We start from the raw sequence: 15819 nt of genomic DNA, 5'->3' as shown, positions 1-15819 counted from the left end.
CTATACAAGAATGAGCTTAACGTCCCTGATAACCACAATGAGGTGGTCCCTTGGACTGCAAGGCGATCAAACCGGTCAGTCCTAGAGGAGATCAACCCTGACTGCTCTTTAGAAGGCCAGATCCTGAAGTTGAAACTCAAATACTTTGGCCACCTAATGAGAAGGAAGGACTCACTGGAGAAGAGCCTAATGCTGGGAAAGGTTGAGGGCAAGAGAAGAAGGGGACGACAGAGAATGAGGTGGCTGGATGGAGTCACTGAAGCATTAGGCATGAGCCTAAATGGACTCCAGAAGATGGTAGAGGACAGGAAGACCTGGAGGAACATTTTCCATGGGGTCGCGATGGGTCAGACACGACTTTGCAGCTAACTACAACAACAATATAATGGTAATTTGGAAAATGGGAAAATGTGGATGGGCTCTCATCCAATTTTGTCAAATGTAAATACAAAGATTCTGACTGTAACTATGGTACAAAGATTGCAGGAGTTATTACCATCAATAATTCATTCTGCACAGTCTGGCAGTATGAAAGCTTTTGATAAGAATAGATTGTTGGTAGATAATTTTAACAATATAATTTGAAAATTATGAAGTGAATGTAAAGTCTTTATTGGACATCGAGAAAGCCTTTGTTATGTACAAATTAAATTTTGGCAGTCAGATAAATCACCTTTTATTTCTGATACTAAAATATATTCATGCTTTTGCTCAAGTAATTACTAATAGGATTATCCTTTCTTCCTATTAAGATGTATCAGAGAACTAATCAGAGATGTCTCTTATCTACTCTTTAATTTAGTCTTGGAACCTTTGGCTTGTCTTTGTTCTGAATTGCAACCCAGCAGTCAGAATACTGCAAGCCTTTTCCCAGAAATGTCAGATAGCAATTAAGTTTGAATATGCATCTCTCCTGAACGTCTCTCTATGGCATGTACACTCCGAAGATACTCTCATCTGTTCTAAAAAGCAAAAGCAGAACTCCTGGGAGTAGATCAAGAACTGCTGCAGCTGCTCCTGCTAGAATCATCTCTAGAAACAAAGAAGATCCAGAGGCCTTCAGGACTTTGCTTCAGGATTCAGACCCTAATGAATCTAAAGAATTCCAAGGAATAAGGAACAGCTCTAGTTACACATTGCCTTCTTCATTCTCAATTCTTCCCATTTCTGTGTACATGTAGGAAACTCTATGTAGTTTCAGACTGAGATTTACATTTCTTTTCGTTAATATCTTGACCTCATGTATAACATGGAAATTGTCCTGCTCCCAAGATAATGAATTCTGGCTGACCAGCATCATTTTTTAATTATAATTTGCTTTTAATTCAGGAGTTTTAAATCAGAGGTCCCCAACCTTTTGGGCACCAGGGACTGGTTCCATGGAGAAAGGTTTTTCCATGGACTGGAGAGTGGGTGGTTTTGTGTGCTGCCTGCATTCCTTGTATGGGGTTTTGCTTGTTTGTGCATACCGCGGCCTGGTACTGCTCCACGGACCGGGAGCTGGGGACCCCTGCTTTAGATAGTATACATTTTCCTTTTTTTTTTTCACAAGAAAAATCTGCTCAATAAGTTGGATAGCTTGCCTCTGGACTGAAGTAGCCTTCTTGGAAGCCTTTTTTTTTTGCATATCTTACAGACATCCTTTTTAGACAGACTGTGACAGTATTTTTTAAAATATATTTTATTAATTTTTTACAGTAACAGTCTTTAGTGCTTGGTATACAATGTGTTGTCTGGGTCCTTCATGTTTTTAACTTTAATATTGCAACACTTTTTGCTGGAATAGATAAACTAACAGAGATTTATGGGGAGGAGGAGCCAAGGTGGTGGACAGGCAGCAAAGGCTGTAAAGAGCTCCTCCAAAAGTAAAAGCTTTCTTTTCTTTTTATTTTAACTTTTTAACCCTTTTTAACACTGCATTTTAACCAACTTTTAACCCATTTTTAACCTATTTTTAAATCTGTTTTAACCCTTGTTTGACTTTTTATAATAGTCAAAGACTTTTTATAAAGGATATATACTGGTGAGGCTACCATTGTTTTACCTACATTTTAACAACTCTACAAGCCAGGATTACCAAGAATGGGGAAAAGGAGAAAGAGACAACGTGTTCACTCGGTAGCATAGAGTTCTTCCAAGCTTCTGAAGCAGCAGAAAATGGAAGATTTTGCTGCAAATAGACAGTCTGTTCCAGTAAGTAACTCATCTGTATGTCACTCTTGGAATGGGATTTACAAATTGAACTTGAAAGCAAACAGCATATAGAACTTTCTGTTTCTCTCACAGAAAATAGCTCTCCTCCCTGGAATTCAGCACCTGCTTTTCCTGCACAGGATGGGATAGTAACAAACTTAGTAAGGGAGAATGAAAATTTCATAATTTTCCAGACAATGTTTGCTCACAGCTCAAACCGTAAATTCAATCTATGAACTTTTATCAATTGTCACAAATAAGGTTGACTACTTGAAAGAGTCTTTTGCAAAGTTTATCAGCAATCAAACAAATATTGCAGAAGGACCCAGGAGAACACATAATGATAGACATGGGATGGCTAATGCAGAAATGGAAACTAGAATAGGCCCCTCTCTCCCTTCTATAAACAAGAGAGGAAAGAATATCCACAAACAAAACAACACTCAGTCAGATAGTTCTAGAGGTGACCATTATAACCTCAGTTTACAGACCAACCAGGTTACCTTGCAAATCTACGACATTATAAGGAATAGAGGACGTTGGAGTGATAGAGAAGCTATTAGGCATTCTCTGAGCCACTTGCTCCACTGTGAGTATACTCAGATTGATTTGTTACATGCAGAGTGGTTGCCAGCAAGAAGGCAGTGTATGTGAATTTTGTTGTCCTTCAAGCAGTCCATAATTCCCTCAATGTTTTTTAAAATGAAGCACTTCCTAAGCAGTTTTTCAATATTTCCAATACATGTCTTCTACTCAGGGAACCTGCACCCACTCCTGGTTCAGTCTCTCCATGAGGGAACTATTGCTTTAAATCCAAGTGGCAACAGACCTCATACTGATAAGTTTGAAGCAGGGGCAGCTGAATCGACCTTGAGAAAACAGAGAAGTGATCCACAAACAGAGTTACCCACAGTCACTGATTCTGCTGATGGTGTGCCAGAAGAAATGTTGATAGACTTTAACGATGTATTACCAGAACCTGAGCAAACTAATAATACATAGAGACTGGATGGTTTAAAAGAAGCATTGACAACAACTACTCAATCTAATCCATCAAATAAGCATTATAACTATCCTCCAACAAGTGCTCTTATGGAGAACTTGAACTGACTATATGAAGGCCAGTGCAAGAAAAACACTTTAAATTTCATGTCATGGAATGTAGCCGGGTGGTATCGATTTAGAGGCCTTAATCACTCTGATCCTCTGAAAGGTAAGGATATTATTGGTGTTTTCTGGGTTCATATATTGAACAACAATAATAGTTAATTTCTATGATTCCATAATCAACATACTAACTAGTGATACATTTCCTTGATCTTCTCTTCTTCCAGTAGTATTTTCCTTTTGCCAACATTGAGTGAATATAATTCTTAGTACTTTCGATACATACAAAGTTGAATGTAAACATTTTTCTAGTGTTTATACAAATAACATTAACATCAGTGTGTAACATCTTTTCTAATCAGCCTATGTTTTAGTTGTGTTTGCAAAAAGTCATTTTATTAAATCACTATAGATCCTGTTTTCGAAGTTCTTATTTAAACGTAATTTCCCCTCAATATTCAAAACATTCTTGTCAATTATAATTTTCTCAAAATTAATAACATTTAAATGTCTGGACATTTTGCTCGCATAAAAAGCCATCCCAATAGTTTTACATTTCTCATATCATAAAAAATACTATGCTATTTATAAATCACATCCCTCTTACTATAGAATCCATTTATATCTAAAGTTTATCTATTCTTTTATCCATATTCAAACAAGTGTTTAGTCATATAGTACTCCATCTGTTAAATGAAGTAATCTGATCTCTTAAATCTAACTCTAGCCTTTTTATTTTGCCAAATAACTTTCTGAGTCAGTGTGTTCAGCTTGCCAGGGAATTCTTCCTGTATTTTTATGAATGTTATTAGAAATAGGAAAGACAGATTAGGTGGAGTGCTTTTGAAGGGGAGTTTCACCCATTTATATTCATTAAAGACCTTCCACTTTCCCACTCCCTCAATTTTTCTTTTCATTTTTTGTCTCCCATACTCTAGTGTCTCTATAATCCATTTATCAGATCTTCTTTCTTATCCTCTGATTTATTTTGAAGTCTTGAAAGATAAAATGTCTTTTACATTTCCAATATTATAACAGAATCTTGCACATTTTTCTTTGCCTGTGCTGAGCTGTAATTCCCTTTGTTTGTAGCCTCCATCTTTGGGTCACTTTCCTCTGATTTGTGTTCTATAGTCTAATTTATTTCTTCATTCTTTGTTCTCATTTTCTGAGAGTTTTTTAGTTGTGAGCTTAGGTTAAAGATGTGCTCATTTATGTCATCTAAATTATTTTCAAACTCATCGTGATTTGAAACAATTGTCTTTTGAATAGTTGCAACATAGCATGCATTTCCTCCTGAAAGATATTTACCTTGTCTTGAAGTATTACTCCTGTAGGTCTCTGATGTTCCAGACTGGGAGCTTCAGAAAAGAATCTTGGGTATGGTTTCCTACCACTTTTAGTTAGGTATGCAACATCCATTTTATCTCCCCACTCCAAATAATCTTTCACAGGTACCATAATCCCTGTATATTAATCTTATCTGACCAACCAATCTTAAGGTCCAGACAACAAAGTCTTATATAGTTCTTATCTTTATGTATGGCCTTTATAGTCCAAAGTGTTTCCAATTGTTAATCCACCACTAAAAGCAATATTTTATAATGGTTCTTTCGCTCAGAGGTCCTACAATTATCAATCAGCCAGAATTTGCATTCCAAAATGTTCAACCACCTAATAGCAATTCAGGAACTTCCCCCTAGAGGAGTAGCCAAAAGTCAAGGTTTGTCTTTCACTGCAAACAATTCTTAAGCCTAAAAATCACAGCTCAGTAAGTCTTTATAATCCAAGAAGGTCAGGAATTTTTATAATAATTGTACTTCTGACTCTTTAGTAGATAGCCCAATGTATTTTTCTCTCCTCTGTTCCCAGCTGTTCTCTGTTTAGCTGAGAGTCACTGAGGATCAAAGGGACAGGTTGTTATCTGTTTCTGGGTGTCTTGCCAATTTCTGAGCCAAAGCAGTTATAATTTTATACTCTAACCCACCAATAGATGTCAGTAACTGTTCATTTTCCAACTTTTAAAACAGAAAATTATTTTCTTGTAATTTCATCAATACTCTTTCAAAGGAAAGATCTTAACAATTTCCACTATTTTCAGGTTTATCCAGATTACAGCTTTATATTAAATTCCATTTCAATATGTTTCTATTCCCCATAAAAATTAAAGCCACTTCGATCTATGGAAGGATGGAGCTGTAATCCCCTTCCTTCTCACTTTTGGAGGATTTTTGCTTCTTGGGGATCTTTTCCAGGAGATCAATTGCAAGATAGAAGAGAAAAAATCAGTATTTTCACCCAGTTTCAAACACGCTGTTCACCATCTGTTCTAGTTAGTGCTTTTGGACTTTGGCTACTAGTAGCTTGGGCTAGTCACTGACATGCAGCTAGCCTTTCTCCTGTCAGTTTGGAGGACTTCCCCTGGATCAAACGGTTCAACTGCCATCTTTCTGTGATCAACGGGGGATCTTTCCTTCTTCGTCACCTCTCTGGGGTGACTTTAGACCAGGGGTGTCAAACTGCCGGCCCTTGGGCCAGACGCATCATCAGGAAACTGCATCCACCCCATTGCCAACAATGGAGAAAAAGCTCCGATACGTCACGCAACATCACATGATGTTGTGAGTTTGACATGTCTACTTTAGACTCATTTAGGGTCCCCTGGCAGGACAAAATCAGCCATGGGGTGCAGAGCCCCACAATCCCTCAGCTGTATCACTACTATGTAAAACCATAAGTCAGTGTCGAGCCCCGTGGGCCCGACACCACGAGGGGTGTTCGGGAAAGAGAGTAAGGGCCACCTGCCCACACGGCCCTGTATCCAAACTTACCCGGGAGCGGCAGACCCAACAGCCAGCCGGGCACCAGTCTCCATGTGCTGCCTGTTAGGACCCACAGCCGACGCTCCGACAAATAGCTGCTCCGGGGCTGTCTGGGGCGCCTGCAGTAGAGAGGACAGTGGAAGGCCCCGCAGGCACTCCAGAGGGCAGCCCAGATAGCCTCCAACAGTTGCTGTCGGAGGCAGCCACCGGCAGCACGACCAGGAACAGTCGAAAGGGGTGGGCCGGGGCCAAGGCCAGAGAGTGGACCGTGGTGAGGCTTGTGGGAGGGAGTCACCGAGCTGAGCAGGACCGAAGGGGTTGTGTTGGGGTATCGGGAGATGATTACATGCTGGGTGGTGAAGGGTAGCATGATGAGAGGGTTGGGGAAAAATACTTACCTACCGCATGGCAAAGGGGAAGCAGGGGAGCACGGGTGCCAGGACGCGCAAGGAGATGGGAAGAGGGCGGGATTTAATAAGGGCCAGCTGAATGCTGGTTTGATTGGGGAAGGGTGGGGCTGAGAAATGCACCGGTATAAGAGGGCATTGGGGCAGATAGCTCCCAACACTGACTTTGTATGTACTTGGAGTTTCGTGAATAAAGGAATCCTTGTTGTCGACCGTACCACGCTCCATCGTTTGATTGTTTCATCGGGGACAGTTTTGACAGTCAGACTGTGACAATATTTTATTTCCTTACTTACTAACTTACTTACTGACTTACTTGTTAAATTTTTATGCCACCCGTCTCATTAGAGGTAACTCTGGGTGTGTTTTACAAATGGCTATCTGGGATTGGCAATCTGGCATTTTAATTCCTATCACTCCCATGCAGTATAATCAATGGCAATCGATTGTGAGAATTGCACTCCAAAACATCTAGAAAGCACTAAGTTTCCCACATCAGACTTTCCTGCTTAGAAAGCTTGTGCACTTGCATCATTGTCACCTCAGCTGACTGTCCATCTTCCTCCCACTTACAATGGGGTTCTCCCATTCTTACTGAAACACCCTCACTAAAACAGCTGTTTCTATTCCTCACTCTCTTCCTCTCCCCCATGCCTGTTTGTTTGCCAATGTGCTTTCTTTCTTGGCCAAATACCAGCTTCCACCATGGGAACAAAGTGTCCTCCTGACCGCCTGATCAGTCAGTCAGATGATATCATTGTTCCAGCATTGTAAAATGTGCCAGAGAGGCATTTCCTCGTACTCTGCTTCCAATTCATCCATCATGATACTTCTGATGCTGGCAGGGGTGGGGGGAGAAGAAAATTATACAGTGAGGTTTATTCTAATCTTTCTTGCCATTTCCCACAACCTCTTGATCCGATCACATCAATGAGGAATAAAGAACTTTAGACATCTTTAGTCCCTTCTCTGTCTTCCTCTGTTCTTGTTAAAACAATTTTTCAATTATGAAATGGCTTTTTATCCTCTTTTGCATATGTCTGCATGGGACCAGCCAAAGGATAATTTCATTATTTTCTTTAATGATAAGAGCTAACTTTCATTTTGTAGGATCCACTAATTTCTTTCTCTGTGTGAAATGTAATACAACTCCTTTCAGGACAGGTATATTTTTAGAGGTTTTTCCACTTTTAGGTTTTTTTTTTAAAAAAAATAATATATCAAGAAGTTAAAGAGGCTAAATCCAAAAGCAAATTCTCTTTCAGTCATGCATCAGACCCCCCCAAGTTGATGTTAACTCAAAGACAAGATGTGGATACTTTCTCCAAGCCATACAAACCAGCTTATTCAAACAGATACATATTGAAATTTGGTTTTTATAATCACACAGACCAATGGGATTTCTCTAGTTGCTGGGCACGCTTGAGACACAAAGTGATTTATTATTTTAAATGTTTAAAATGCTATGTACCCATAACAAGTATTCCACCCTTATAACCTACCATACTTTGGGGGGAAAAATAACTGGCAAAAGGTTAATGATGATGATGATGATGATGTTATCCATTCAATCATGTCCAACTCTTGAGGATTCTATGCGGTCTTTGTATCTTTCAATCTTGCTTCTTTGAGTTTTTCTGTGCTCTGGCTGGTGTCTTTTATTGCTAAATCTTCCAAACATAACTGTTTTCTCAAGTGAATTCCCCCACATGACATGGCCAAAATAAGTGAGATGCAGTTTTTATATATATATACAGTATATATATTTTCATTCCAGTGACATATCTTGGTGTTTGGCACTTTAGTACCTGCTTGTTGGTCACCTTTGCTGTCCAAGGAATACGCAGGAGCCTTCTCCAGCACCACAGGTTCAAATGAACAAAGGTTAATATGCTATGTAAAACAGATGAACAGATAAAAGAAAATGAAACTTCCAAATCAATTTGCTTTTTAACTTAAGCATACTGTAAGTAAGCCTGCCTCAGTGCTGCTTTTGTGGCTGCAGTAAACAAGAAAACTATATTCAGAAAAATCTGAAAGAGAGAGATGAAATGACAATAATCTACATTCTACAATATCCTGCATTCTATATTTAGCCCTGCCAAAGCAGTCCTTATGTATTATGTATTTAGCCATGCACACAGAACTAGGTAAGGAAATACTATAAAAACAATGAGGAGAAGCAGATGGCATCCATAGTCTTCCAAGAAGTATTATGTGATTGATTGGCTTTTGCCACCACCAAGGTATCCAGAGATACCTTCTACCTTTTAGATTTTCTCAAGGCATTATATTTGACTCCTGAGAATATCAAAGACAGACAAGAAAACAAATGCATCTTTAAACAAATTTATCCAGAGTTTTCACTTGAGACACAAATGACCAGGGTAAAATGATTGTATTTGGGGTACACTAGGCAAAAATGATCTCTCATAGGCTCTTGTAAGAAGTCTTAAATGCTGGGACAGGTGGAAAGAAAGAGAAGAAGAGGATGACCACCAGCAAGCTGGATGGTCTCAGTTACAACAGTGACAAGTGCCCCATTGGAAGTCCTGTAAAACCAGATTAGGGACAGATCATCGTGGAGAAAATCTGGTTGCTAAATGTCAACAATTACTTGATGGAATATAAACAATCAATAAAAGCATTGGGAGATATAAAAATAATGGCTAGATCTAGATGTCTGAAAAAGAAAAAAGAAATGGAAGTCAAAAGTATGTGTTGACGCAAAGCATCAGTAGCTGACCAAGAATATGTATTGACTTCAGATTAACCATAGCATAAGACCTTGTTTTACTGAGTCCTTCTCACCATAATTTACTATTCAAAATGGGTAGGCTGACATTAAAATGTGGAATGTCATAGCTGCTAATAATTATGATAAACTGTCAGAATTGCAGCAATTGTGTATCTTTTCCCTGCTCAGCTGTTTTTCCTCTGCCTCTTTTCATTTCCTTTGTGATGAATCTTAGTTTGTAGACTCCCCAAGGCAAGAAGGTGTTCTTGGTATGTTTTTTTTAATGAAAAGTTTTTCAATACATTTTATCTTTAACAAAACAAAACCCCTCCCAACCCACCCACCCCTTCCCAACCCAACCCAACCCTCCCTCCCTCCCCTTCCCCCCTCCCCAACTTCCCAGAGCTAAATACAAGGTATAAAAGTAAAAACAATCATAATCTACCATATGCTAACAACAATGAGTTATTAAGTCTATCGCACTTTAACTCTTGTAAAATGACTACAAGCAATATACATATCACATCAATACTTATTCAAATACTAAATGAAACTTTTTAGTCCCGTATTTATTCTGGATGTAATCAATCCATTTTTTCCACTCCACAATATATCTCTGTTGCGAATGGTCTTTCAAATACGCCTAAATCTTTGCCATTTCCGCCAGGTTGGAAACTTTTAGAGTCCATTCTTCTATAGTCGGCAGTTCTTCCTTCTTCCAATATTGCCCTACTAAAAGTCTTGCTGCCGTAGTTAAATTCAACATCAACTTAATGTCCACAACAGTAGTGTCAGTAATAATACCCAGTAAGAACAATTGCGGAGAAAACTTTATCCTTCTCTTAAATATCTTCTGCATATTCCACCAAATTTTGATCCAGAAAGCTTTAACCTTTTTACAGATCCACCATATATGAAAATACGTTGCATCTTCACCACCACACCTCCAACATTTAGGCTGGTAGTTCGGATACATACTTGCTAATTTTTTAGGATCTAAATGCCACCTATAAAACATTTTATAAAAGTTCTCTCTTAAATTTTGAGCTTGCGTAAATTTTACATTTCTCACCCAAATCTTTTCCCAAGTATCCATTGTAATAACTTCTTGAAAATTCTGAGCCCACTTTATCATACAATCTTTAACAAGTTCTGTCTCTGAATCAATTTCTATCAATGCAAGATATATCCGTTTAATATGTGCTTGACCCTGATTTCTAATTTGCTTTACCAAATTTTCATCAGTCATTGAAAAACCAATTTTCTGATCTTCTTTCCACCTGGCCTGTAGTTGCCCATACTGAAACCAGGTTTGAACAATCTTTTCTCCTCGTAAGAGGTTATACGGCTTCAAATGCCATACATTCCTTTCCAAACTTAAAATTTCCTTATATTTAGTCACATCATGTTTAAACCCAACATTTATATTTTCTATTGCATGTTTCGGTATTGCCCATAGAGGTATCTTATAATTTAACTTGTGTCTATACTTTTTCCAAACCCGCAACAGAGCATGTCTTAAAATATGCACCTTAAACACATTATCCACCTTCTTATCATACAATAGATATGCATGCCAGCCAAATAACAAATCATGACCTTCAAGATTTAATAATCTTCCTTGTGTTAAATTAATCCAATCACTTATTGCTGACAAAGCAGCAGCTTCATAGTATAATTTAAAGTTGGGCATTTTGAGACCACCTCTCTCACGTGTATCCTGCATGATCTTAAATTTGACTCGTGGCCTTTTCCCTGCCCAGACAAATTTATTAATACCCTTTTGCCATTCCTCCAAGTTTAAATCTTTCGATACCATCGACCATGGTATCCTGCTGCGGCGTCTCAGGGGATTGGGAGTGGGAGGCACAGTTCTTCGGTGGTTCTCCTCCTATCTCCTGGGACGCTCGCAGTCGGTGTTGGCAGGGGGGCAGAGGTCGACCCCAAGGACTCTCGTTTGTGGAGTTCCTCAGGGGTCGGTCCTCTCGCCTCTTCTGTTCAACATCTATATGAAACCGCTGGGTGAGATCATTCGTGGTTTTGGAGTTGGGTATCATCAGTACGCCGATGATACCCAGCTTTTTATTTCGACCCCAAACCACCCCAGTGATGCCCTCGACGTGATGTCCCGTTGCCTGGAGGCGGTTCGGGTCTGGATGGGGAGGAACAGACTTCAGCTCAACCCTGACAAGACTGAGTGGCTGTGCATTCTGGCATCCCGGGACATTCAAAATATTCCATCTCTTTCTATGGGGGGTGAGCTTTTACCCCCCGAAGATAGGGCTCGCAACTTGGGAGTCCTCCTAGATTCACGGCTTACTCTGGAAGACCATATAGTGGCCGTGACTAGGGGGGCTTTCGCCCAGGTTCGCCTGGTGCGCCAGTTGCGGCCCTATCTAGACTGGGATGCCCTGTGTACGGTCACTCATGCGCTCGTGACCTCTCGTCTGGACTACTGCAATGCTCTTTACATGGGGCTTCCCTTGAAGACCACTCGGAGGCTCCAACTGGTACAGAATGCGGCCGCGAGAGTTGTCTTGGGAGTTTCCCGGTACTCCCATGTTACACCTTTGCTCTGTGAGCTACATTGGTTGCCAGTTGTCTTCCAGGTGAGATTCAAGGTTCTAGTTATGGTCTTTAAGTCCCTACATGGCATGGGTCCGGAGTACCTTGGGGACCACCTGCTGCCGGCATCAACTTCCCTCCGCCCTGTGCACTCCCACAGAGAGGGCCTCCTCAGGGTGCCTCCGGTCAGAGAATGTCGGCTGGCGGCCCCCAGGGGGAGGGCCTTCTCTGTGGGCGCTCCGGCCTTATGGAACCAGCTGCCGGTCGAGCTCCGGACGGCACCGGACCTTCGCTCCTTCCGACGCAGTCTGAAGACCCACTTATTCGAACAAGCTGGCCTGGCCTGATGGGGGGATGTTAGGGTTTTTAATTGGTTTTTATACTGTATTGTTTTATTGGGCGATTATTTAATTCTGTTTTTAATTTTTGTATTTGTTATTTATATGTGCCCTGTTCACCGCCCTGAGTCCCTCGGGAGAAGGGCGGTATATAAATTTAATAAATAATAATAACAATAATAAATCCTTTTTAAGAATAGGTATCATTTGAAATAAAAATAGAAATTTCGGCAAGACATACATTTTTACTGCTGCATTTCTTCCCAATAAAGACAATTGTAATTTTTTCCAGCTATCCAATTCTTTTTGAACTTTTCCCCATAGCTTTTCATAATTATTTTTATATAACTTTGCATTTGAGGGTGACAAATATACCCCCAAATATTTAACCCTTTTGACAATTTCAAATCCAGTTAACCCTTCTAAAACAGCCTTTTGTGATACTGTCATGTTCTTAGACAGCATTTTAGTTTTTTGCATATTAACCTTGAATCCAGAAACTTTTCCATATTGCATTATTATCTCCATCAATCCTACAACAGAATTTTCTGGCTGGGTCACCGCAACAACCAGATCGTCTGCAAACGCCCTCAATCTGTAATCCTGATCTCTTATTTGAATTCCCTTAATTTTTTCCGAATCCTGTATTTTAATCAATAATATCTCCAATGTTAAAACAAATAATAGAGGTGATAACGGACACCCCTGCCTTCTGCCCTTTTCAATATTACATACTTCGGTCAAACTGTTATTTACTATTATACGGGCTGTTTGCTTTTGATATAATGCCCTAATTGGTTGTAAAAATTTATCCCCAAAATTCATTTTATCTAATACTTTCATCAAGAATTGCCAATCCAATTGATCAAAGGCTTTTTCAGCATCCAAAAAGATCAGCGCAGCAGGGATCTGGTTGTTTCTTTCCAGAAATTCCAAAAAATCAACTATATGCCTCACGTTATTTTTCATTTGTCTACCACTTATAAACCCAGTTTGGTCACCATGAATTACCTGTTGCAGTACCCTCATTAATCTGTTAGCTAAAACCTTAGCAAATATCTTGTAGTCCGTATTCAAAAGTGATATTGGTCTATAATTTCTTGCTTGAATGACATCCTGATCTTCCTTCGGAATCAAAGAAATAAAAGCAGTTTTCCAAGACGGAGGCACCCCTCCTCCCATTTGAATTGTCTGAAACAATTCCCTTAATGGCTTTATCATCTCAAACTGTAATTTTTTATAATACACAGCAGTCAATCCATCCGTCCCTGGCGCTTTACCCACTTTCAATTGTTTAATTGCTAAAAGAATTTCTTCCTCAGTTATCAATTGATTCATCTCTTCCTTTTGTTCTTGTGTAAGAACCGGAATACTAGCATTCCTCAAATATACATCAATATCTGCTTCGTTAATCTTATCTCTAGCATATAATTTAGAATAAAAATCAACAAAAGTTTCCTTAATAAGGTTCTGTTGATACACTACCTTACCCTTGTGTTCTATTTTATCTATATTAGAAGCCCTTTGCTTCTTCCTTAACATATAAGCTAACCATCTACCTGGTTTATTGGCATTACAAAAAGTATTATGTCTAGCAAACCGTAGATTAGTTGCCACCTGATCAGCCATCAACTTATCAAACTGTCCCCTTAATAAATTAATAACCTCTTTAATCTTCACATCCGATGGATTCAAAATTAAGGCCTTTTCTTTTTCCCTAATTTCATTCTCTAATTCTTTCCTCCTAAATTCCAAATTACGTCTGTATTTATTATTCAAATATATTAACACACCTCTCATGTAAGCCTTACTAGCGTCCCAAACCATTTCCATAGAAGTACCCTTATTCATATTAGTTTCAAAAAAAACCTTCATCTGTTTTTTACATTCTTCCACATTTTCCTGATTTCTAAACAGGTTCTCATTTAGACGCCAGGAGCGCCTATCTCTGTTATCCTTATCAATCTCTAGCCAGACTGGGCTATGGTCAGACATAGTTCTTGGACAGATCTTTATCTTCTTAATCCTAGAGAAGAAATCATTGGTAATTAATATAAAGTCAATCCTAGAAAAAGATTGATGTCTATCAGAAAAAAAAGTATAATCCTTTTCTTGCAAATTTCTTTCTCTCCAAATGTCTCGCAGCTCCAAATCATCCTTCATCTCAAAGAAAGATTTAGGCAATTTAGCATGACTTGGAGTACTTCTAAAAGAACCACTCTTGTCCATTTGTACATCCAAGACACCATTCCAGTCTCCCATAAAAATAAAAGATTTATAATCCAACTGAGTAATCTTGCTGTGTAGTAAACTATAAAAGTCTGCTTGTTGTTGATTAGGAGCATATAATCCAACCAAAAGCGTTTTTTTGCCTTCTATTAACAAATCTATTATAACGTATCTTCTTGTTTATCTGCTTCAATTAACTCTGCTGTCATAGTATTCTTAATATAAACAACCACTCCATTCTTCTTATTCATTGCAGAAGCAATAAATTGTGTACCCAGTCTTGAATTTAATAAGTACTTTTGGTCCGTAACTCTAATATGTGTTTCTTGTAAGCAAATAACATCAATCTTAAATTGTTTTAAATATTGAAAGATTTTCTTTCTCTTCTGTGGTGAATTTAAGCCATTAACATTCCAAGTTAGAAGCTTAGTCGCCATCCTTAGCGACCCGAAGCTTTTGGAGCGCTTCTTCCAGAATCCCCTTTACATTCTTAGGTTGCGCCCCTCCCACAGCTTCGCTATAGGTACGCTTTGGAGGTTCCATGACTTTCTGCTGGTCCTGTTCTTGCTCTCGTCTCATTCGTCTCAAAGCATCACGCGTCATCCTCTGGTCTCTAGCTTCTTCCAATGATACTGAAATTTGATCCACTCCTGTAGCTTTCTCATCTGTCTGCGTTATTCCTTCAGCACCTTGAGGCTCTCCCTCGCCATTCTTCTTTGTAGATTCCAAAAGTGGTATGGGGGTTGCTTTTAAAACATTACTATAAAAATCACGTGCCTGCATCACTGTAGTAAGACGATGTCTCATGCCTTCATGCATCACCACCATACCCACTGGTATCTCCCATCTGAACTTGATATCATGTCGCCTGAGCTCTTGTGCTAAAAAAGCAAACTCCTTTCTTCTCCTTAAAATTCTTGGAGGGATCTCTTTTAAAACCAGGACTTCTTGCTCAGCAATTACAAACTTAATGTTGTAAGAGGCTTGAATGACTTCATTTCTGATTGCTCTCTTTGTAAAATAAACCACCACATCTCTGGGTAGTTTCCTTTGTCTTGCAATCCACAAATTGACACAAAATTTTTTATCTATGTCTTCCACAATTCCATCTGCTGGCCGCCCCAGCACCCCTTCCAGAGCCTCAGAGACTATTTCCTTCAAATTTTCTTTAGGATTCTCTTTTAAGCCTCTGATCCTCACAGCAAACTCCATCTCGTGATACTGCACCAAGATCAAATCACTGTCGATTTTATCCACCACATTCTCAGTCTCTGACATTTTTGCATCTAATCTGATATTATTTTGGCTGAGATCTTCCACTCTTTCATCCAAACGCTCGATACATATAGCCATGCCTTGAAATGCAAGCAAAATGTCCGCCCTTATTTCTGTTAACTTCTCATCCAGCTTTTCATCTATAT

This window comes from Vipera berus (assembly GCF_964194415.1).
Source record: "Vipera berus genome assembly, chromosome: 2".
In the NCBI taxonomy this organism is placed as follows: domain Eukaryota; kingdom Metazoa; phylum Chordata; class Lepidosauria; order Squamata; family Viperidae; genus Vipera; species Vipera berus.
Note: the sequence above shows the minus strand (reverse complement) of the source record.